Below are 24,263 nucleotides of genomic sequence, written 5' to 3'. Positions count from 1 at the left end.
GAAGACATATGAATGGCCAAACAGCATATGAACAAATGTTCAGCATCACGACGCATCAGAGAAATGCAAATTGAAACCACAATGAGATATCATCTTACAGCAGTCAGAATGGCTATTACTGAAAATGTGAACCAATATAACAGATGTTGGTAAGGAAGCAGAGAAAAGGAAACTCTTATACACTGTGGGTCAGAATGTAAATTAGTATAGCCTCTGTGGAAGACAGCATGGAGATCTGTCAGAGAACCAAGAATAGAAACACCATTCGACCTAGCGGTCCCACTGTGGGGTGTCTACCCAAAGGAGAAGAAGCACTTATGTCAAACAAACACCTGCACCTGTATGTTTATTGCAGCACTGTTTGCAACAGCAAAGACATGAAATCAATCTAAGTGACTGTGAAAGAACGATTGGATTAATAAAGTGTGGTGTGTATAAACAATGAAATAGTATTTGGCCATAAAATATAAAATCCTGTCATTTGGAGTAACATGGATGGAACTGGAGGCCATTATTTTATGTGAAACAACTCAGAAAGACAAACACCACATCTTCTCACTCTAAGCGGGAGGTGAGTAGTGCATACACCTGGATGTAGAGTGTGGAATGACGGACAGTGGAGGCTTGGAAGGCTGGAGGGTGGTGGGACCTGGGTGCGTGATGAGAAATTGCTTAACGAGTACAATGTACAGCATTTGGGTGATGGATATAGTCAAAGTCCTGACTTCACCACTCTGCAATATATTCATGTCACAAAGTTACACGTGTACCCCATAAATGTATGCAAATAGAAAAGAAAGTCTGTACACAGTAATCAATTGTGATATCTAGATATAGTCAACATTAAATTTAAAGCAGAATAATTAGTTAAAACATTGTGTACACAACAGTGAAGAGAGCATTTATCATCTACGCCACAGGAAACTGTCAATATTAGTGCACAGAAAAAGAAAACAACTGAAAAAGAAAGAGCAGTTTTGTGACAGGGTAAAAACTGACAACAGTTTTAGAATGCTCCTAACTTGAGTTCCAAAAGGAAAGAATGAGAAAACAGGTCAGAAGCAATCTTTAAAGAGGCAATTGTTGATTATTTGGAGGAAGTAGACACATCCATCAATCCATGGGTTCAAGAAATGCAGTGAATGCCAGGCAGAATGAATTAAACACACCTCACGTTCAACGTTACAGAAAAGCTGCAAAAAAGCATAACCAACCCTTAAACTTAGCCGGAGGAAAAGGATCAGCTGGTAAGGATTCAAAGGGAGCCAAACATTGTCTTCCCCACAGAAAAAAAGGAAAACATAAGCCAGTAGAACAGCATCTTTACCCAGCTAAGATACCATCACCAGCCACCGACAATTCCTTACATAGTACTGTCCAAGATCAACACAGGAAAGAAACAGCACTGAAAGATAAAAGGGCAAAGAAAGCTTTTCTCACTGACCCTAAAGGAAATTCTGATGACTGTGTCTCAAAGAGAAGGAAAGTGAAACCAGATTGGGTGTCGAAGACTCTGACGATAACTAAGAGTAGAGAAAGAACTTAAAATATGGCTATGCCTAAAATGAATATGGACCATACAGTCATGTATGAAAACATGCCCCTGTGTAATTTCTGGAAAAGATAGAATTACATATACCACAAAACATCATATAAGTAAATACAAACATATGTAATAAATATACTCTAAAATCCTGTTCTTACACAGGAAGAGTGGAAATATGTTTTTATATTTGCAGTTTAATCTCTGAAATGATGAATTTCAGTTTTAAAAATATGTAACAACTTCAGGATGAGTACACCATACATGTATTCCTAAACGACATAGATCAAAAATAGAATGTTTGAAATAGAAAACCACCAAAGAAGTCCGTGGGAAAAAGGGAATCAGGAAAACACAACGTAATAATAACACAAATATGATTGGAAGAACTGCTCAAACACGAACAAAAGATTGTCAGCAAATCTTGTTTTCTAAGGTGCGTTGTTGAAATTTACAAAGGACACATGTCAGTGTTAACAATTCACAGGGTTTGAAATTAAACAATGTAGAAATATACCAAGCAATCACTAACTGTTGGAAATGTGGTGTAGTTATAATAAAATTAGACAAAATAAGTCTTTGGGAAAAATCAGTGGAAAACATTAAGCATAAAATTTAGGAAAAAAGCAGGTAAATTTATAGTATTTTTAATTTACCAGGAATATATAATCAATTTACACTTAATCACTCCCAGTAATATTCCTGCAAATATACATGGAGGAAGTGTCGCCGAAGTAAACGGAGAGATAGACACATCCACGGCCACAGTGGGGTGTTTAACACTCTTCTCTCAGTTGTTGATAGAAGTGTTTCAGGCAGTTAGAGAGGATTTAGAAAGAGAATTGCTGGACTTGACCTAAGGTACAAGTTCACTTGCAACCACAGGACTCACACTCCTTACAAGCCCAAGGGCACTTAGAAATCTCACTGGATTCTGAGCAGCCCTCACCATACGGCAGGTCCACGGACTTCTTGGAGCACACCAAGCCCATTCTCACATTAGGGTCATCCCCAGCGTCCTAAGTACATGAAACTTCCTTTCAACACGCTCCCCAGGGCTCACTCCCTCTTGTCTCTAAGATCGGAGTTTAAATGTGATCTCCTTGGTGAGTTCTCAGTGAGATGTTCCCTCCTGTACACTCCAAATGACAACGTTCCATGTTCCTTCATTTCATTCTGTGCACGGCACTTTCACCAGGTGCTGAGGATTCACTCATTCATTCACTCATGCATCCATTCTACAAGTTCATTCACTCATTCATCCATTAACTCATTCATTTGTTCATCCATCATTCATTCATCCATTCACTCATTTATCCATTCACTCACTCATTCATCCATTCACTCACTCATTCATCCATTCGCTCATTCATTTATTCACTCACTCATTCATTCATTTACTCATTCATCCATTCACTCATTCATTCATTCGCTCATTCATTCATTCATGTTCTGCCTCTCTCTCCCACCCCACAGCAATGTGAGCATCATGAACCAAGGAACTTGGCCACACTGTTTACTCCTGGCCATGCAACAGAGATAACTGATGGTAGCTGTGAAATAAATATTAGATGAATGAGTTAATGAAGAGGTCATTTACTGGGTGAGCTCAGTTCTCTCTAATCTAATGCCCTCCCCTGGCTGACTTCCCTGAGTTGCCGCCTCGGCTGAGTGCAGTCCCTTCACTGGCACATGGAACCTCAGCCAGCAGCACCTAGATGGTTCCATACTTTGTTCTTTCCTTCTCCTCTTGCTCCCTAAAGATGATCAATCTCCATGACAGGGCTGGAGAGCAGACAAGCCACACATTCGTTCTGGGGAGAGAGTAATATGGAGTACAAGGCATTCCACATTTAGGAAGAGAACTCAGTTACGGAAGGTCAGAAATGAAAAGTTCCTACAGACTAACACCCAGGTTGGTGGCCACAGCCCTCAATGCTGATGGAGAATCACTGGAAGTCTGCAGGGAAGATGTCTGGCTTGAGGCCACTGAGTGGAGAAGTGGCACATCCTTCTCAGCCTTCAGTGCTGAGCCTCTGTCCCCTCAGGGATCCACTGACCAAAGAGAAGAGCCTCTTCTCATCTCCTGGGATGGAGCTTGGCTCCCTGGATGGAGGAATGGGCCTCTTTCCACCTGCCATGTTGTCATCTAGCTTGGAAATCCTGGGAATCCCAGGAGGCCCTCCCCGAGTCCTCAGAGAAGGCTCCCCCACTGAGGCTCCAAGGTGTGGAGGGAGCAGGAGACATCCAGGGTGGAAAATGCCTCCCATCAAGAGACATGGAGGCTCCCCCAAAAATGGTTGCATCTGTGCCTCCCACGTGGAAATCACTCTTTGGTGAGATGTGGGGGCTTCTGGAAATGGGGAATGGTGGGCGGCCAATGCTACCTCTAGTCTTTCCAATCTGAGCCTGGCCTTTCACGCTGCCGAGTCAGCACTGATGCTGCTTAGATGTGTCCCATGTAGGCCTCTGTACAAAGACCGGGAAGTGTTTTTTGTGGCCTGTGCTCTATCTGCAAGCTTCATGTAGGGTTGCAGTTACCGCCCCAAATCCTGATGTGATCTGTCTGCCTTGCTCTGTCTGTCTGTCTATCTCTTTCTGTATGTTTGCTCTGTGTCTTTTCTGTCCAGTATCTCTGGCTGGCACCACCATGGCCATCTGAGGTTCCCCTGAATGTGGCCATTGTCGTCTGTCTGAGTCCCACTATTTGGGGAAGAGATTGGTTTCCTCACCTGTGACAGAAATGGGCAGTGGGTCACTCGGGTCTGACCACTCATAGGGAGAGTCACGGAAAGAGCCAAAGCATCTGAACGTCCCTCCGTGGGTGGCAGGCCCCAGAGGGAAGTCGGCCTGGAATGTTCCATGGACCCTCGGCACTGCAGGGAGCCTCAGTTCATGGGCCTCCCCTTCCCTGGATAGATGGTACATGTCAAAGGAGCTCCGGGAGCTGCAGGATCAGGTCATGTTCTCTTCTGCATGAACAGTGGGGCCCGGCTGGGCTGAGAGAGAAGGTTTCTCATATAGACCTGGAAGGAGAAGAGGCAGTTTCCTCAGGGAGGTTCTTCCTTGTCACAGCTCCCCTCACACCTGAGCTGAGAACTCCCTGCACCTGCTCTAGTGACCTAATGCTCTCTTTCTTACCCTCCACCCCATGTCTCTTCATGTCTATTTTCTCCTTTCACCTTCTCTCTCTCTCTCTGTCTCTCACCCTTCACTCCGTCTCCCTTCATGTCTATTTCCTCCTTCCACATTCTCCATGTCCCTAGGTCTCTGACCTCACTTCCCCATCCCTAGCCATGTTTTTTTTCTTTGTACCATTTTATTCTCTCTGACCCTCCTTGGATTGGTTGACTTGATCTTCCTTTTTCTTTAATTCTGAGTCTCTCACTTTCTGTCTTGTTCAAAATTTTCTGCATATTTCTATTATCTATGTATCCGTTATCTATCTGTCTATCTATCTATCTATCTATCTATCTATCTATCTATCTATCTATCATCTATTTAACTATTTGGTGTGTATCTACAAATTATTTATCTATCTATCATCTATATATATGTATCATCTCTCTATCAATTAACTATCTATGTATCCATCAATCAGCTATTATCTATATCTATGTATCCTCTCTCTCTCTCTCTGTTACCTGTCTGCCTCTCTATCTCTATGTATCATGTATCTATCTCTTTGTCTATTTATCATCATCATTATCATCTCTATGTATCATCTACCAATCAGTCATCATGTATGTATCTATAACCTATCTATTATCTATCATCTACGTATTTATCATCTATCTATCCATCTGCATCTCTCTGTCTCCATCTCCTTGTCTTTCTCTGCCTCTCAGTCTGTCTCGTTGTCTTTGAAATATCTGCAATTCATCCCCCACATCTCCATCTTTCTCTCTCCTTGTGCCTCTCCCTCAGGACTCTGATTTTAGGGCTTTTCTCAGCTCCCTTCCATCATTCTCTCCACTTCTCTGCCCTCTTTTCTCTCTCTCTCTTTTTAAAAATTATACTTTAAGTTCTGGGTTACATGTGCCAAACGTGCAGTTTTGTTACATCGGTATACATGTGCACTGGTGGTTTGCTTCACCCAACAACCCGTCACCGTCACCTACATTAGGTATTTCTCCTACTGTTATCCATTCCCTAGCCCCTCACCCCCTGACAGGCCCTGGTATGTGATGTTCCCCTCCCTGTGTCCATGTGTTGTCATTCTTCAAGTCCCACTTATGAGCGAGAACATGCGGTGTTTGGTTTTCTGATATACCTAAAGGATTATAAATCATTCTACAATAAAGACACATGCACACATATGTTTATGTCGGCACTATTCAAAATAGCAAAGACTTGGAACCAACCCAAATGTCCATCAACGAGAGACTGGATTAACAAAATGTGGCACATATACACCATGGAATACTATGCGGCCATAAAAAGGATGAGTTCACGTCCTTTGCAGGGACGTGGATGAAGCTGGAAACCATCATCCTTGTTTCTCTGTCTTTATGTGGCTGTGAGCTTGTCAGTCTCCTTCCTCTGGCTCATTCTCTGTGTGTTTATGCCTTTGCTTTTTAATGTCCCTGATTTCTCTCTGTGTCTGTCAGGAATCCTATCATATGTGTGGTTGTTTGGAATATGAGCCTCAGAATCCAGTCTGGAGACCCCAAGTACACACAGCACACAGGGGTTGGTGTTCTGGGGCCACGATATCGTGAGAAGGTTACGGCTCCCCTGAACACGAGGCAGAGGTGTCAGAATCAACACGGCATCTGTAGGTGCCACAAGGCCTGAGGTCCCAGGGCCCAACTAAGGTGAGAAATAAGGGTGCTCTTGGGTTCTCCTGGTAGAGATCACTCTGTGGAGGTAACACAGAGATGAAGCTTCTAACCTGTGCCAGGTCTCTGAACAAAGTCAGCACGGAAGGGCACCTCTCTCTGGGACATGTCTGTCTGTCTGAGTGTCTCCTTTACTTCTTTCCCTCTTTTCTAACTCCCTGTGTGGCCCCTGTGTCTGTCCTCTGTTATGACACCTGGTCTGTACTTGTGTCTCCTGTTTCTCTGTCTCTGTTGGTACAGACCTCCCCAAGTGAGTCTCTCTCCATAAGAATCCCACACTCATCTTCCTCATGACCACCTGGGGCTTCCAAGTCCTGGATCATTCACTCTGTGTCCCAGTGACAATGAGAAGAATGTCTGGACACTCTTACCTGTGATCACGATGTCCAGGGGGTCACTGGGGACTGACCATTCATAGGGGGAGTGAGTAAAAGAACCATAGCATTGGTAGGTCCCTGCAAGGGCAGGCGTCATGGGACCCATGGAGATGTTGGCCTTGGAGCCCCCATCATGGAGCTCTCCAACGAGGCATAGGGGTCCTCAGAGATCCCCTCTCTGTGCAGAAAGAAGTGCTCAAACACGGTATCTGACCAACATTGCAGGATGACCGTCTCTCCTGATTTCACCAGGGGACCTGGGAGGGCCAGGAGGGAAGGTTTTCTGTGGACTCCTAGAAAGAGAGGTTGTGAGTTTAGAAGGCGTTTCTCTTTGTCATCCCATCCATGGGACCTGGAATCAGTGAGGCTTCCCCTCCCCGGGTCTGTCTCTCTCCTCCTCCTCTGTGTCTCCGTGTTCTTTTCTGTGCCCATAACCCCTGTTGCAGGTGTCATGTTATGTGGCGCTCTGCCCATGCAGTTGACATGCCGACCACATCATGGGAGGGTGACGTATGCAGGCTGTTTCTACGTTACATGATGCCCAGCGGGCCTCCAGCCAAGAGCAGAAAATGGCTTCCTGGAAATTGTTGTGACCACCTTGCGTCATTCACTATGACCAGCTCAAAACACGTCTCAGATCCAATCTTTCGAACACAAGATGATTGAATTCTGGGTTACATTAAAGACTTTTGATGTGCTTTTGTTGTTTTTATCTGAGATTCAAACTCTTCTTCATGTGTAATATGCAAAATATCTAACAAGTATTTTTTTTTTTTGAGACGGAGTCTCACTCAAGTATTATTAACATTATCAGAACAATTGTGACAAAAAGTCATTCTAATTTTCCTGCTTGAGTTTCTTGTACTAAACCAGTGACACAAGAAGTGCTTGAATCTGGGAGGCGGAGGTTGCAGTGAGCTGAGCTCGTACCACTGAACTCCAGCTTGGGTGACAGAGGAAGAGTCTGTCTCAAGAAAGAAAGAAAGAAAGAAAAAAAGGAAACTAAATAACCTATAACAACAAACAGATGACTCAAGTTACCACATTTTAAGGGGTTCTCCAAGGTTATATAAAGTACAGCATCCTCATGAGAGGGGATACAGAGAACCACGGGGCAGAAAATTGTGTCTAAAATACATCCGTGGACACACAGCTCCTTTATAGTTGACAAAGGCTGCCATGTGGTTTAAGGTGGAATAGAATATTTTTTCAACAAATAACACAGGACCACAGGGTTACAAGTAGGAAAAAATAAATCTGAACTTATCTTCACATTATAAAAACACTTCTTATATTTTATCTTGTTGTTATACTTTTTTTATGCTTTATTTATTTATTTTTTTTTGAGACGGAGTCTCGCTCTGTGGCCCAGGCTGGAGTGCAGTGGCCCGATCTCAGCTCACTGCAAGCTCTGCCTCCCAAGTTTATGCCATTCTCCTGCCTCAGCCTCCCGAGTAGCTGAGACTACAGGCACCCACCACCTCGCCCGGCTAGTTTTCTGTAATTTTTTTAGTAGAGACGGGGTTTCACCATGTTAGCCAGGATGGTCTCGATCTCCTGACCTTGTGATCCACCCATCTCGGCCTCCCAGAGTGCTGGGATTACAGGCTTGAGCCACCGCACCCAGTCTTTTATGCTTTATTTTTAAAATTGGCAAATAAAAATTATATACAGTCGTCCTTCACTATTCCTGGGTGATTGGTTCCAGGATCCCCATTCAGATGCCAAAATCTGCAGATGCTCAAGCCTCTTGCATGAAATGGCACAGTGAAGCTGGGCGTGGTGGCTCGCGCCTGTAATCCCAACACTTTGGGAGGCTGAGTTGGGTGGATCATGCGATCAGGAGTTCGAGAACAGCCTGCTCAACATAGTGAAACCCAGCCTCTGCTAAAAATACAAAGAAAAAAAATTTATCTGCATGGTGGCACGTGCCTGTAATCCTAGCTACTGGGGAGGCTGAGGCAAGAGAATCACTTGAACCTGGGAGGCAGAAGTTGCAGTGAGCTGAGATCGTGCCACTGCACTCCAGCCTGGGTGAGAGAGTGAGACTCCGAAAAACAAACAAACAAACAAAACAAAACAAAACAAAAAAGGCATAGCAATTGCATATAACCCATGCACACCCTCATGTATACATGAAATCATCTCTAGATTATTTATAATTCCTGACACAGCATACATACCACTCCATTTGTGTCCATTCAACATAGTTTTGCTTTTGAAACTTTGTATATTTTCTCTGAATATTTTTGATTTATAGTTGGTTTAATAAACACCTGTAAACCCCACAGATCTAGAGGAGCGACTGTGTATTTATGGTATGAAAGATGATGTGTGGACATGTGTCCCCATGGAGATGAGACTAACAAGGCCTATGACTCTACAAATGTTTCATCTTGGAATGGCTCTGCCAGCTTTCCAGGTCTGCAGAGAGTAAGAATATCACTTGTTCATCTGATTCACGATCCTTGCAACCTCCTATGTGCTGCATTTTTGGATGAAATTGGAGTCCTGGAGACGAATCAGGCTCCACCTGCTTCCAGAAGCTCAGAGACCAGGGGTGAGAACCCAGTGGAGAACAGATGGGGTTACATGGACATAGTAATGATAACACCGGAAACTTTCGGCAAGAAAAGAGTCACATTACTGAAACCATGAGGGCAGACATGTTTATTTGAAGAAGAGGCAACTACATTGAAATTATTTTTAAAAATTTGTAAGTTTTACTGCTGATAGAAGGCTGAAAGATAGTCTGAGGGGAGGTGGAACAGCATGAGGGAAGGTGGAACAGCACATGTCTAAGTGCCGTGTTAAGAGGGAGCCTCTCGTATGTTTGGAATTGTGAGTTCCTTGGTGTGACTGCAGCCTCCAGTAGGACCAGGAAGTAAGCCAGTAGGTTGGAGAGGTGGGCAGGGGTCAAGTGAAGTGGAGAATTGTGGGCTCAGCAAAGGAGTGTGTTTTCTCTGCAGCAGGCAGTGGGGACCTTAGACATTTGTAAGCGAGAGAGAGGCACGTTCAGATTCGTGGTGTGAGGAAGAGCAATGCCCTAAGATGCAGACTAACACCTTCAGATTCCTGCTGCTGGTACATTGGAACTGGCAAGCTGGGTTTGAGACAGGACTGTTGTCTCCCTGGAGGACCCCCTCAAGGCCTGACTGTGGTCAACTTTCGATCTGGGCTCAGCATCTGGAAGCTCTATGTACACGCTGGTATCTGTTGGGGGTCTCTTGGACCTCTGAGAAGGGCGAGTGATTTTTCCCTGTGTGAAAACGCAGTGATCCAACTGTGCGTATGTCACCTCCTGAGGGTATTGTTCATCAGAGTCCTGGAGAGAGGGAAATGTTGAGTGAGGGAGGGGCTCACATTCTTCAGGACTATTAGGGAATAAAGCAGTATCCACGAGGCTGGGCCGAGGAGGACCTACCTCCGGATTCACTGTTCTTTCCACTCCAGGCTCTTGGTCCATTACAGCAGCATCTGTAGGAGACAAAAGTCATCAAAACAGCTGAGAGGGCATGTCTGGGTCCTCATTTCATGTGCAGAGCCCAACACACAGGGGGAGGCCGTAGGTGCCTGAGGTCCCTCAGCTGCCAACAGCCAGACTCAGACATCCTGTCTCTCTTAGTTCAAGGACCCATCCCATAAATAGCTCTCAATTTCCATCCCATTGATTCTGTCTCCCACTTTCTGCCTGTCATGGAACCTTCTCCTGGATGTCAGTGGCTGCAGGGACATGAGGATACAGTTGAGAATCAGGCAATGGTCTGTGAGCTGAAGGCAGGGACAGGGTGTCTGGTGCTCTCTCTAGAAATCCCTGCCTCTGTGGCTCCTGCCTTGGGCCAGAGACCATCCTGCCAGTGAGAAACACACACCTGCGTGCTCCCATCCTGCTTCCCCACTCGGCCCTGAGGTCTGTGGCCTCTGCTTCGTGAGACTTACCCTTTTTGTCGGAGCACCAGCGATGCAGGAGAAAGAAGAAGAAGATGGTGAAGAGGATCATGACCACTGAGGTCCCAATCAGAACATGCAGGTGTCTGGGGATACCTGGAGGAAGACGAGGCACCAACAAGAAGCTAATCATAGCAGTTCCTCTCTATGGATTGTCTCGCATTTCTTGATTGACAGGTAGCCATATACAACGTCTCTTTAGGACGTGTACCCACATGGTGGGAGACCCAGGTTTCTCCTGCTTTCTCAGTTATAGCTCTCATAGTAATCATAGAATGTGCTGAATATACAACTGCTTTAGTTTAGATGTTTGACTCCTTCAAACAGCACATTGAAATTTAACCGCCAATGTGGGAGGTTGGGGCTATTGGGACGTATTTGGGTCATGGAGGTGGATCCATCATGCATAGATTAATGCTGTCCCATACGACAGGGTTAGCAAGTTCTCCCTCTATTAGTTCCTGGAGAACTGGTTGTTAAACAGAGCTTGGAAACTCCATTGCACCCCTTCCCCTTGCTCCCTCCCTTGCTGTGTGATCTCTGTGGTCTCTACACACACAGACCCTTCTTCCCTTCTGCCAGAGTGGGAGCAGCCTGAGGTCATTACAAGAAATAGATGCTGGTGTCATGCTTCTAGTACAGCCTGCAGAACTGTGAGGCAAATAAATCGCTTATCTTTAGAAGTTACCCAAGCTCAAGTGTTCTTTTATAGCAACAAAAATGGCCTAAGACATTAGCATCGTGAGATCAGGAGGAACGTCCCAGAACAGCTGGACTGTCTTTCTGTTCTTCCTAGGGGAGGACGTCATGCAGTGCTTTAGCTCAGTGCTTCCTGTGGCTCCAGGGTACAAAACCCAGGCTGGGCTGATTCTCGGGTTCCCCCAGATACACTGCATATGGGGTGATTCTATATGTCCTGAGCAGCTTTTCTGAGCCTTGGGGGACTGGCTCACATAGAAATAAATGCTTCAGTTGTCACTTGCTGCTTTTGTGTTAGTAATGAACCTGCTTATGTCACGTATTCTCTGTGCGTTCTGTCTCCCTGGAGTGACGGTGAGTGATAGGAACTGGCATAGCCCCAGGTGCAGTACAGGAGGTGTTTAGAGTCTTCTCTGGGAAGACTGAACTGGGATTCATGCACAGTGAATGTGCTTTAGGATTTCTACATGCACAGCACTCCTGACTCAAACAACTTACATTCTCCAAGAAAAGGAAAGAAAAGTGAAATCAAGATCAAAAACACGAAGCAGAATTCTCTTATGTCAAACAGCCAGGAAATAGCGTTGAAGCCCGTTGGAAACGTGCTACTCTTTGTGATCTCGGGAGTCATATATTAGGTTGCTGTTCTACACGAGAAGCTGGGGGAAGGACAATGCCCTCCACCATCTATTGCTTCAATACAACCTGTCCTTCCGTGGATTAGTAGGAAAGGGGACCAGGAGCTAGTGCTGGTGCTGATCTCTGATTCCAAGATCTGAACTCACTGCAAGTAGTATTAGTGTTTACCTCCCCATGGTCTATCTGAATCTCCACAGGTGATTGGAAGTAGGGGTGAGGTGGGGGATTTGGGTGAGGGGGCCAGCATTTTGCGATGAGCAGAGCACTTCCTCTATTGCAGGACCTGTGCTGGTGGGATCAGGGAGTTTTCATATTTTCTATATTATTTCACGCTCACAGAAAGCAAATGGGGAAGAGGTTTTAGGCTGATTGCCTAATGGATAAGATAAACGATCAAAGAAGTAATTATAGAGAAATAGGAAAATGATGATGGTAATCCAGGTGCCATTGTCATTCATGTGTGTTACATTATATTTATGCATTTCTTATTTTTATTCTTTGAGACGGAGTCTCCTTGAGTCACCCAGGTTGGAGTGCAGTGATGTGATCTCGACTCACTGCAACCTCCACCTCCTGGGTTGAAGTCATTCTCCTGCTTCCTCCTCCAGAGTAGGAGCTGGGATTACAGGCATGCACCAACATGCTCAGCTAATATTTGTATTTTTATTAGAGATAGGGTTTCACCATGTTGGCCAGGCTGGTCTTGAACTCCTGACTTCATGGAATCCACCTGCCTTGGCCTCCTGCAGTGCTGGGTTAGAGGCATGAGCAACCGTTCACAGTCTTGTATATTATGTTGTAATTAGGTCCCTTCATTTCTACCACCCCTCATCTATCTGTCACTCCTCTGCCAGGTATTGATTTACATGCAGGAGGAATAAATCTCAGAAAGAATTTAATTAAGCAAGGATTAAACAACTAGGAAAATCAAACCCAGCGAGTCCTCCCTGCAAATGATTCTACCTCACAAACATATCTTATATCCATGTCCTTCATTCATTTAGTGTCTAAATCAGCACCACATTTCACCAGTGAGGTGGGAATTGCCTTTTCCACAGTCTCCTAGATTCCAGTTACGCACCTGGGCCTCCCTTATGTTCATGTCAGTCACTATTAATCATGTAGGGATTCCTAGTTACCCTGAGGTGAATCCAATGGCTGTGAGTATAAAACACACACTCCTTGTTCCTCTTTAGTTTCCTGTGTACCCAGTGTGCTCTCCTCTCTTTCCAGTGATTCTCCCCATCTCATTCCCAGCGTTTCAGGCAGAGCCTCTTCCTTCCACATAAGATTGTTTTCACCTTTGTGCCTTCAAGGCTGACAGCTGTGTGCGGAAAATCCTTCCGCCAGTCTTCCAGGGATTCAATCCATCTTTTTCATTAATGTCACAAATATCTGATTAGTGAGACCTTCTCTGTCATCCAAAATTATACACTCAGCATTATCTATTATTTATTTTAAATTCTGGCTGGGCACAGTGGCTCACACCTGTAATCCCAGTACTTTGGGAGGCTGAGATGGTCAGATCACTTGAGGTTGGGAGTTTCAGACAAGCTTGGCCAACATGGTGAAACATCCTCTCTACAAAAAATATACAAACAGAATTAGCCGGGCATGGTCGTGGTTGCCTGTAATCCCAGCTACTCGAGAGGCTGAGGCAGGAGAATCACTTGAACCCAGGAGGCACAGGTTGCAGTGAGCAGAGATGGTGCCACTGCACTGTAGCCTGGAAGACAGAGGGAGACTCCGTCTTGATAAACAAACGAACAAGCAAATAGATTTCTTGCACAGATGCTTTCCAATGGATCATTCATTTATTGGTACACTTGTGCATTCATTTTCTGCCCTCCCATTTAACCATCTGCAATATCAGTGTCCCAAGAGCAGAGGCCAAATGCATCTTGTTTCCTGTTTGTGGAAGGCAGGAGAACGCTGTCCCACTCCAAAATGTCCCTGTCCTAGCCTCCATAGCTTGTGAATATGTTATTTTACATGGAAAGGAGGAATGAAGATTGCAGACAGAATTACGGTTGCTAATCAGCTGAACTTAAGACAAGGGTATCCTGGATGATTTCAGGGAGATTATGATGGATTTTCATCTTGGTGAACCCAATAGAATCCCCAAGTTTTCCAAAGATGAAGAAGAAGGGAGAGCAGCATTCAGAGAAAGAAGTGTGGTAAGGAAGAAGGGTCTGAGTGATGCCATGTGAGATGTGACCGGTCTTTGTGGGTTTTGAGGAAGGAGGAAGGGCACCAGGAGCCAAGGGATGTGGGAGCCTTTAGAAGCTGGGACAAGTGAGAAGCAAATTCTTGCCTGGAACCTTCAGAAGGAAGGCAGCCTTGCTGTCACCTGATTTTAGCCCAGTAAGATGCATTTCATCCTTTGAGCTACAGCACTGTAAGATAATTAAAAAACCATTTTGTTTTCACCCACGAATCTTGTGGAAATTTGTTATGGCAACAGTAGGAAAGGATTCCAGCTGCACAGCCTGAGCATGGGGCCATGGCTGAATGAGTCAGTGAGTCGAAGTGTGCGTGCATAAGCTCTGTTCTCTGTTACTGCGAGGCTCTTGCTCTGCTGAGTCAGCCAGGGTTGCCTCATGACCAACAGGAGCTCATTCTTTGGCAAGTGGAACTTCTCTAAAACCCCTGGCCCTCATCAGATGTTCCCTTCCCTTCCCTCTGTCAAGCCCCCAGGAATTTATCCTCCAGTTAGGAATGCAGGGAGAACAAGCACTGTATTTTTCCTGAGAAGGATGTCAGATAGGCAGTCATTCTTCTAGCTTGTAGGAGGTCTCATCTCCATAAAATTAGAGATTAAGAGATTTCACTGAGCCCTGTGTTGGGCCCAGATCCCTTTCACTGTTGGAGTATCTGGAGTTCAGAGATGGTGGAAGACAGGCCCACAATGTCAGAGCTGCGAGATGCTGAGTCAACGCCTGAATCCAAGGCTTCCAACTCCCCAGGTTCCCAAAAGCAGATATAAGAGGGTTCTGTACTCACCAGTTTTGGAACTTGGTTCAGTGGGTGAAGACCAACCATTTGAAGAGTTCCCTAGAACACGAGACAGGAGAGAGGTGAGGAAATGAGGCTGCCTGTCCTCTACTCAATGGAAATATTTGAGGTTGGTTCATGGCCAACACTCTGTTATTTAATATTGGGCCCTGGGAATCCTGGGATCCTTTTCTCCATAATGTTTGTATGTGATGCCCACTGTCTTGAGAGTTCAAGGTATAAAAAGAAAACAGGAGCATCACTCTACCTGATCTAAAAATATGTTACAGAGCTTTAGTAAGCAAAACAGCATGGCATTGGCATAAAGAAAGGCACATAGAACAACGGAGCAGAATGAAGAACACAGATATAATCCATGCATTTACATCCAATGGTTTTTTTTTTTTTTTTCTCTTTTGAGACGGAATCTCGCTCTGTCACCCAGGTTGGAGTGCAGAGGTGCAATCTCGGTTCACTGCAACCTCAGCCTCCTGGGTTCAATCAATTCTTTTGCCTCAAACTCCTGAGTAGTGGTATTACAGGCGCTGACCACCATGCTCAGCTAATTTTTGTATTTTTAGTACAGACGATGTTTCACTATGTTGGCCAGGCTGATCTTGAACTCTTGGCCTCAGGTGATCCACCTGCCTCGGCCTCCCAAAGTGCTGGAATTGCAGGTGTGAACCACCGTGCCCAGCCCATCCAATGGACTTTGACAAAGGTGCCAAGAACTTACAATCAGGAAAGGACAGACTTTTTAGTAAACCGTGCAGGGAAAACTGGATATCTACATGCAGAGGAATGAAACTGCACCTCTACCTCTCACCATACACAAAAATCAAATGAAAATGGATTATAGATGTGAGTCTAAGGCTGAACCTATGAAACACATAGTAGAAAGTCTTGGGGAAATGCTCCAGGACATTTGTCTGAGGAAAGACATTTTGTTTAAAACCTTAAAAACACAAGTAATCAAAGCAAAAAATAGACCATTGGGATTACATCAAACTAAGCAGCTTCTGCACCGCTAACCATTAACCAACAAAGTGAAGAGACAACCCACAGATTGGGAGCAAATATGTGCAAACTATGCATCTGAGACGGGATTAATAACTAGAAATATGAGAAGCTTAAACAACTCAATAAAACAAATGATTTAATTAAAAAGGAGCAAAAGACCTGAAATTTCCCCGCATATGAAAAAGTGCTCAGTATCACTTATCATTAGAAAAATGCAAATTAAAATCAAAGTGAGTTGTCATCTCACCCCATTAAAATGGCTTTTAGGCCGGGCGTGGTGGCTCACGTCTATCATCCTAGCACTTTGAGAGCCTGAGGTGGGCGAATCACCTGAGGTTGGGAGTTTGAGACCAGCCTGACCCACGTGGAGAAACACTGTTTCTACTAAAAATGCAAAAATTAGCCAGGCATGGTGGCGCATTCCTGTAATCCCAGCTATTCGGGAGGCTGAGGCAGGAGGATCACTTGAACCCGGGAGGTGGAGGTTGCGGTGAGCCGAGATCGCGCCACTGCACTCCAGCCTGGGTGACAAGAGCAAAACTCCCTCTCAAAATACATAAAATAAAATAAAATAAAATAAAATAAAATAAAATAAAATGGCTTTTAGCTGCAAGACAGGCAAAACAAATGCTGGCAAGGTGGTAGAGAAAGGAGAACCCTGGTACCCTGTTGGTAGGAATGTAAATTAGTACAGCCATTACGGAGAAAAGTATGGAAGTCCTTTAAATAACTAAAAAGAGATTGGGCGCAGTGGCTCCTACCTGTAATCCCAGCACTTTGTGAGACTGAGGTGGGCACCTCACTTGAGGTCTTGAGTTTGAGACCAGCCTGGCCAACATGGGGAAACCCCATCTGTACTAAAAAGTACAAAAAGTAGCCAGGCATGGTGGCATGCACCTGTAATCCCAGCTACTAGGGAGGCTGAGGCAGGAAAATCGTTTGAACCCAGGAGATGGAGGTTGCAATGAGGCAAGATCACATCACTTGAACTCCAGCCTGGGCACAGAGGGAAACTATCTCAAAAACCAAAACCAAAACAACAAACGAAAAACTAAAAAGAGAACTTTCATAGTATCTAGCAATTTCACTACTGGGTTTATATCCAAAGGAAAGGAAATCAGTATATCGAAGTAATATCTGCGCTCGTATGATTGGTCCAGCACTGTTCACAGTAGCCAAGACATGGAGACAACCTACCTGCCCATCAGTGGGTGAACGGATAGAGAGAATGTAGTACATACACACAGTGGAGATTACTCATCCATAGAGACAGTAACACCCTGACATTTGCAGCCACGTGGATGGAACTGGAGGTCATTACAAAGATTCCCATTTCTCACCCATAGGCGGGAGATAAAAGGTGATCTCATGAAGGTAGAGAGTAGAATGGTGGCTACCAGAGGCCCGGAAGAAAAGGGAGGAGGGTTAAAAATATATATATATATATGCACACACATATATATACACATATACACCCACACATATATATACACATATACACACACACATATATACACATATATGTATATACACACACACACATAAATATATAAATGTATTTATGACCACTTGACTTTACACTTAAAAATGGTAAAAGTGGCTGGGCGTGGTGGCTCATACCTGTAATCCCAGCACTTTGGGAGGCCGAGGCAGGCGGATCACGTGGTCAGGAGTTCGAGACCAACCCGACCAATATGGTGAAACCCTGTCTCTACTAAAAATACAAAAAGTAGCCTGGCCTGGTGGTGCACGCCTGTAGTAGCGGCTACTCAGGTGGCTGAGGCAGGAGAATTGCTTGAACCCAGGAGGCAGAGGTTGCAGTGAGCCAAGATTGCGCCACTGTACTCCAGCATAGGGGACAGAGGTAGACTCCGCCTCAAAAAAAAAAATTGTTAAAAGTGGTAAACTATATAGGTGTATTTAACCTCAATAAATAATTTTTCAAACAAAGAGGAAACAGTCCTAGGGTTTGCTGGTGATGACATCTCTCTGTGGGTGAGAGGCCAGCGTGGGCTTCTGGTGAATGGGTAAGGTTGAGGGGCCGAGGGAACCTCTGATCTCCCCAAACCGAGCCCAGTCTCCCTCCTCTGGGTCTGTCCTGACCGCTTTCTCCATCTGCCTGGGTGCCTGGAGCCCTGACCGCGGACAACCACGCAGGCCACGCAGGAGGGTTTGGAGGTGCCCTCTCTGCCATGCTGTGCCCTGATTCCCCCCTCACACCCAGGCTTCGTCTTCTCTCTGCATCTGTCCATGCTTCTTTCCATCATCAGCAGGAAGCTCCTCAACTATGGCTCTAGGATCGTAAGACATGGGACAGGCATGGGCTTTCCTCAGCTGTGACAGAAACGGGCAGTGGGTCACTCGGGTCTGACCACTCGAAGGGTAGGGCACGGAAAGAACCGAAGCATCTGTAGGTCCCTCCATGGGTCCCAGAGGGAAGTCGGCCTGGAACGTTCCATGGACACTGGGCACTGCAGGGAGCCTAAGTTCATGGGTCTCCCCCTCCCTGGATAGATGGTACATGTCAAAGGAGCGCCAGGAGCTGCAGGACAAGGTCACGTTCTCTCCTGCCTGAACCATGGGGCCTGGCTGGGCTGAGAGAGAAGGTTTCTCATATAGACCTGGAAGGAGAAGAGGCAGTTTCCTCAGGGAGGTTCTTCCTTGTCACAGCTCCCCTCACATCTGAGCTGAGAACTCACTCCCCTGCTCTATGACCTAATGCTCTCTGTCACCCTCCACCCCGTCTCTCTTCATGTCTGTTTCCTCCTTCCACCTTCTCTGTCTCTCTAGGTCTCTGACCTCACTTCCCCAGCCCGAGGTGCGTTTTCCCTTTTTGTATTGTTTTCTTCTCTCTGACCCTCCTTGGATTTGTTGACTTGATGTTACTTTTTATTAATTCTAAGTTTCTCACTTTGTGTCCTGTTCATAACTTTCTGCATATTTCTATATGTTATCTATTGATCTATTCAGTGTCTATCTATAAATTATCTGCCATCTATATCTATGTATCATCTATTTATCTCCCTATCAATTGTCTATCTATCCGTCAATCATCTATTATCTATATCTATGTATCATCTCTCTCTCTCTCTGATTTCTCTCTCTGTTTGCCTCTCTATCTCTCTCCATGTATCATCTATTTATTTATCTTCATCATCGTCATCTCTATGTATCATCGATTAATCAATGAAACAAGCAATCATCATTTATGTATCCATAACCTATCTATTATCTATCACCTAACTATTTATCATCTCTCTATATCTATCTATCCATCTATCATCTGTTTTTCTCTGCCTCTTGGTCTCTCTAGTTCTCTTTGGAATCTCTGTAATTCATCCGCACATCTCCCTTTCTCTGTCCTTGGGCCTCTCCCTCAGGACTCTAATTTTGGAGCTTTTCTCTGCTCCCTTCCATCATTCTCTCCACTTATCTGCCCTCTTTTCTCTTTATGTGTCTGTGAGTCTCTCAATCCCCTTCTTCTGGTTCATTCTCTGTGTGTTTATGTCTTTGCTTTTGATGCCCCTGATTTCTCTCTGTGTCTCTCAGCAATCCTATCATATGTGGGGTTATGTGGAATATGAGCCTCAGAATCCAGTGTGGGGACCCCAAGTTCACACGGCATACAGGGGTTGGTGTTCTGGGGCCACGATATCCTGGGACGATGACTGTCCCCTGCACACAAGGCAGAGGTGTCAGAATCAACACGGCATCTGTAGGTGCCACAAGGTCTGAGGCCACAGGGGCCAACTCAGGTCAGAAATGTGGGTGTCTTTCGGTTCTCCTGGTAGAGAACACTTTGTGGAGGTAACACAGAGATGAAGCTTCTAACCTGTGCCAGGTCTCTGAACAAAGTCAACATGGAAGGACGCCTCTCTCTGGGACATGTCTGTGTCTGAGTGTCCCCTTTAACTCTTTCTCTCTTTTCTACCTCCCTGTATGGCCCCTGTGTCTGTCCTCTGTTATGACACCTGGTCTGTGCTTGTGTCTCCTGTTTCTCTGTCTCTGTTGGTACAGACCTCCCCAAGTGAGTCTCTCTCCATAAGAATCTCATGCACATTTTCCTTACAATCACCTGGGCCTCCAAGTCCAGGATCATTCACTCTGCGTCCCAGTGACAATGAGAAGAATGTCCGGTCACTCTCACCTGTGATCACGATCTCCAGGGGGTCACTGGGAGCTGACAACACATAGGGGGAGTGAGTGACAGAACCGTAGCATTGGTAGGTCCCTGCCAGGGCAGGTGTCACTGGACTGATGGAGACATTGGCCTTGGAGCCCCCATCATGGAGCTCTCCCACGATGCTGCTCTAATCCCCACTCCCCTCATCCTTCTCCTCTCGTGTGGTCCCTTGTGATTACACTGAGCCCAGCGGGACAGTCCAGGCCGTCTCCCCATCTCAAGGTCAACTCATCAACAACCAGAGCTCCGTCTTCCCCTTCAGTCCCCTGCCCTATAGCATAAATAGTCACAGGCTCCAGGGATTAGAATGTAGCCATCATTGGGGACAGTTATTCTTCCCATCACAGCACCGATTTCCATGTATTCAATCCCCCTTTACCCCAAATAAAGTCAGGGCCTGAGTGACCAAATCCTGACGGACACCCCCAGCAGAAGCTCTGGGATTCGGGAGGTGGGACAAGGAGAAGCCCAGACAGGAGCCCTCTGACCTGTGACCATGATCGCCAGGGGGTTGCTGGGAGCCGACCACCCACTGGGGCAGTGCGGGTGTGAACCCCCACATCTGTAGGTCCCTGCATGTGTGGGATCAAAGTGCCATGAGGAAGCTGTTCCAGAATATTCTGTTGTAGGGCTCAGGGACAGGCACCCCGTCTTCCTTGTACGGACTGAATCTGTTAAACCCAAGATAAGAGTGACACCAAAGAGTCACGTCCTGGAGACATCATAGCACTGAGCCAGGCCGACAGCAAGGGCTTGTCCTGACCACCTTGGGGAGAAGGAGGCCCCGCCTTAGAGAGGAGGACTTCCCCACCCTCCGTGTGCTCAGAAGATTCTCCTCGCTTTCCACGTTTCTATGGCTCCTACCTCACCTGGGTGCCCAGGGCTAAAGGAAGGACCCATCCCGCAAAGACATGGTGTCTCCTTGCCACAAAGTGTTAGCTGAGAACTTTGAGCAAGTGCTGAGTAAGCGACTCCTAGATTTTAATACTGCAAGATTACTCACATAAAACGACACAAGGTAGACATGGGGTGGAGGGCATGTCCTTTGTGAATGGAATATCAGCCGATGCCTGAACGAAAATAAACAGCTGAGCCCCCATCAGCGGATTTGGAAAGTCAGGGCCATGGCTGTGGTTTCCCCACCTCTTCTGGTAGAATGACAGCAGCCACACTGCAGCCCTGACCGTCATGGAAACACTGGAGGGTGTGAGTTACACCTTTGTCCTCAGAGGACCTGCTGTTCCTAGCACTTCCCCCCTCCACACCCCAGCTTTGAGCACCCCAGTCTCACCCTGGTCCCCACAGAACTTGACTCTGCCAAGGGAAAGACAGGCTGGGGAGGGCGAGGTCAGAACGGTTGGTTGAGCATCCGAGCGCCCCCTCTTCCTAATTGATGAGAGACTCCTGGACAGGATTTCCCTCCTGTTTCAGGAAAATCCTCTCAGGTGGGGAGATGACACCCTAACGTTTGGGGAAGGACTCACCCGTGTGTGGACAGGCCCTCTGGACCAAGAAGAACCCTGGAAAGAAAGATCATGATGGACGATCCATCTGCAGGAAAACTAGGCCTCCCTTGCTGCCCCCACTGGGCTGTGAGTCTTGGCAGCCAGGCTTTTCCTGGGCTGAAGGTAAACTCACACTCACTGCCTACCTGCCCCCAAGAACAGGGCTCTCAGCTGTGCAGAGACCCAGCCTCCAGGCCCAGATCTCCACTCTAGGCCCATATCTCCACCCCAGGCCCATATCTCCACTCCAGGCCCAGATCTCCACTCCAGGCCCAGATCTCCACTCTAGGCCCAGATCTCCACCCTAGGCCCATATCTCCACTCCAGGCCCGTAACTCCACCTCTAGACCCATATCTCCACTCCAGGCCCATATCTCCACTCTAGGCCCATATCTCCACCCCAGGCCCATATCTCCACTCCAGGCCCATATTTCCATCCCAGGCCCATATCTCCACCCCAGGCCCATATCTCCACTCCAGGCCCGTAACTCCACCTCTAGACCCATATCTCCACTCCTGGCCCAGGTCTCCACTCTTGGCCCAGATCTCCATGCCAGACCTGTATCTCCACTGGCCCATATCTCCACTCCAAGCTCATATCTCCACTCCAGTCCCATATCTTCATTCCAGGCCCAGATCTCCACCCCAGGCCCATATCTCCACTCTAGGCCCATATCTCCACTCTAGGCCCAGATCTCCACTCCAGGCCCAGATCTCCACTCTAGGCCCATATCTCCACTCTAGGCCCAGATCTCCACTCCAGGCCCAGATCTCCACTCTAGGCCCATATTTCCATCCCAGGCCCATATCTCCACCCCAGGCCCATATCTCCACTCTAGGCCCATATCTCCACTCTAGGCCCAGATCTCCACTCCAGGCCCAGATCTCCACTCTAGGCCCATATCTCCACCCTAGGCCCATATCTCCACTCCAGGCCCGTAACTCCACCTCTAGACCCATATCTCCACTCCAGGCCCATATCTCCACTCTAGGCCCATATCTCCACCCCAGGCCCATATCTCCACTCCAGGCCCATATTTCCATCCCAGGCCCATATCTCCACCCCAGGCCCATATCTCCACTCCAGGCCCGTAACTCCACCTCTAGACCCATATCTCCACTCCTGGCCCAGGTCTCCACTCTTGGCCCAGATCTCCATGCCAGACCTGTATCTCCACTGGCCCATATCTCCACTCCAAGCTCATATCTCCACTCCAGTCCCATATCTTCATTCCAGGCCCATATCTCCACTCCAGGCCCAAATCTCCACTCCAGGCCCATATCTCCACTCCAGGCTCATATCTCCACTCCAGGCTCATATCTCCACTTCAGGCCCTTATCTCCACTCTAGGCTCATATCTCCACTCCAGTCCCATATTTCATTCCAGGCCCATATCTTCACTCCAGGCCCAAATCTCCACTCCAGGCTCATATCTCCACCCCAGGCCCATATCTCCACTCCTGGCCCATATCTCCACTCCAGGCCCATATCTCCACTCCCGGCTTATATCTCCACTTCAGGCCCATATCGCCACTCCAGGCCCATCACTCCACCTCCAGGCCCGTATATCCACTCCAGGCCAAGATCTCCACTCCAGGACCATATCCCCACTCCAGGCCCAGATCTCCACTCCAGGCCGAGATCTCCTCTCCAGGCCCACATCTCCACTTCAGGCCCATAACTCCATCTCTAGACCCATATCTCCACCTCTAGGCCCAGATCTCCACTCCAGGCCCGTAACGCCACCTCTAGACCCGTATCTCCACCTCTAGGCCCATATCTCCACCTCCGGGCCCAGATCTCCACCCAGTGCTTCCTCCGTCGATTCCCTTCCAGGACTCACCAACACACGCCATGCTAACGACCATGAGCGACATGGTTCTGCCGGTTCAGACAGGCGGCTGCTCCCCAGCTCAGCTCAGCAGTGCACAGGATGTTATCTGGCGCCCTGCCCATGCAGTTGACGTGCTGACCACATCATGGGAGGGTGACGTACGCAGGCTCTTCCTACCTTGCATGATGCCCAGCAAGCCTCCAGCCAAGAGCAGAAAATGGCTTCCTGGAAATTATTGTGACTACAATTGCCACCTTGCTTCATTCACTATGACCAGCTCAAAACACATCTCAGATCCAATCTTTCGAACACAAGATGATGGAATTCTGGGTTACATTAAAGACTTTTGATGTATTTTTGTTGTTTTTATCTGAAATTCAAACTCTTCTTCATGTGTAATGTGCAAAATATCTAACAGATACTATTAACATTATCAGAGTAATTGTGACAAAAAGTCAGTCTAATTTTCCTTCTTGAATTTCTAGTACTAAACCAGAAGGAGTGAAAATGATTTAAATTCCCAGTGAAGGATTATGCAGTTATTTATGCTCTTAGAATCCTACTTTATTAGCAAGAAACACAACATGTAAATTCTGGATTTTGTCGTTTTATCTAGAATTTGTCTCATGACCCAAGATTCCAGATTCCAAACTCATGGTTTGCTCTCTCTCTGTCTCTC

At 46.6% G+C, this 24,263-nt stretch overlaps 2 pseudogenes; both read right to left on the bottom strand.

The window, feature by feature from the left end:
• Positions 1-3,300: 3,300 nt before the first annotated feature.
• LOC139355381 (killer cell immunoglobulin-like receptor 3DL2) lies at positions 3,301-7,193 on the bottom strand (annotated as a pseudogene).
• A 2,543-nt stretch (positions 7,194-9,736) lies between these two features.
• Positions 9,737-23,627, bottom strand: LOC105496979 (killer cell immunoglobulin-like receptor 2DL4; annotated as a pseudogene).
• Between the last annotated feature and the right edge of the window lie 636 nt (positions 23,628-24,263).

The sequence above is a fragment of the Macaca nemestrina genome, chromosome 20 (assembly GCF_043159975.1).
Source record: "Macaca nemestrina isolate mMacNem1 chromosome 20, mMacNem.hap1, whole genome shotgun sequence".
In the NCBI taxonomy this organism is placed as follows: domain Eukaryota; kingdom Metazoa; phylum Chordata; class Mammalia; order Primates; family Cercopithecidae; genus Macaca; species Macaca nemestrina.
The sequence above is the reverse complement of the archived record's forward strand: the minus strand, read 5'-3'. Positions and strand labels throughout refer to the sequence as shown.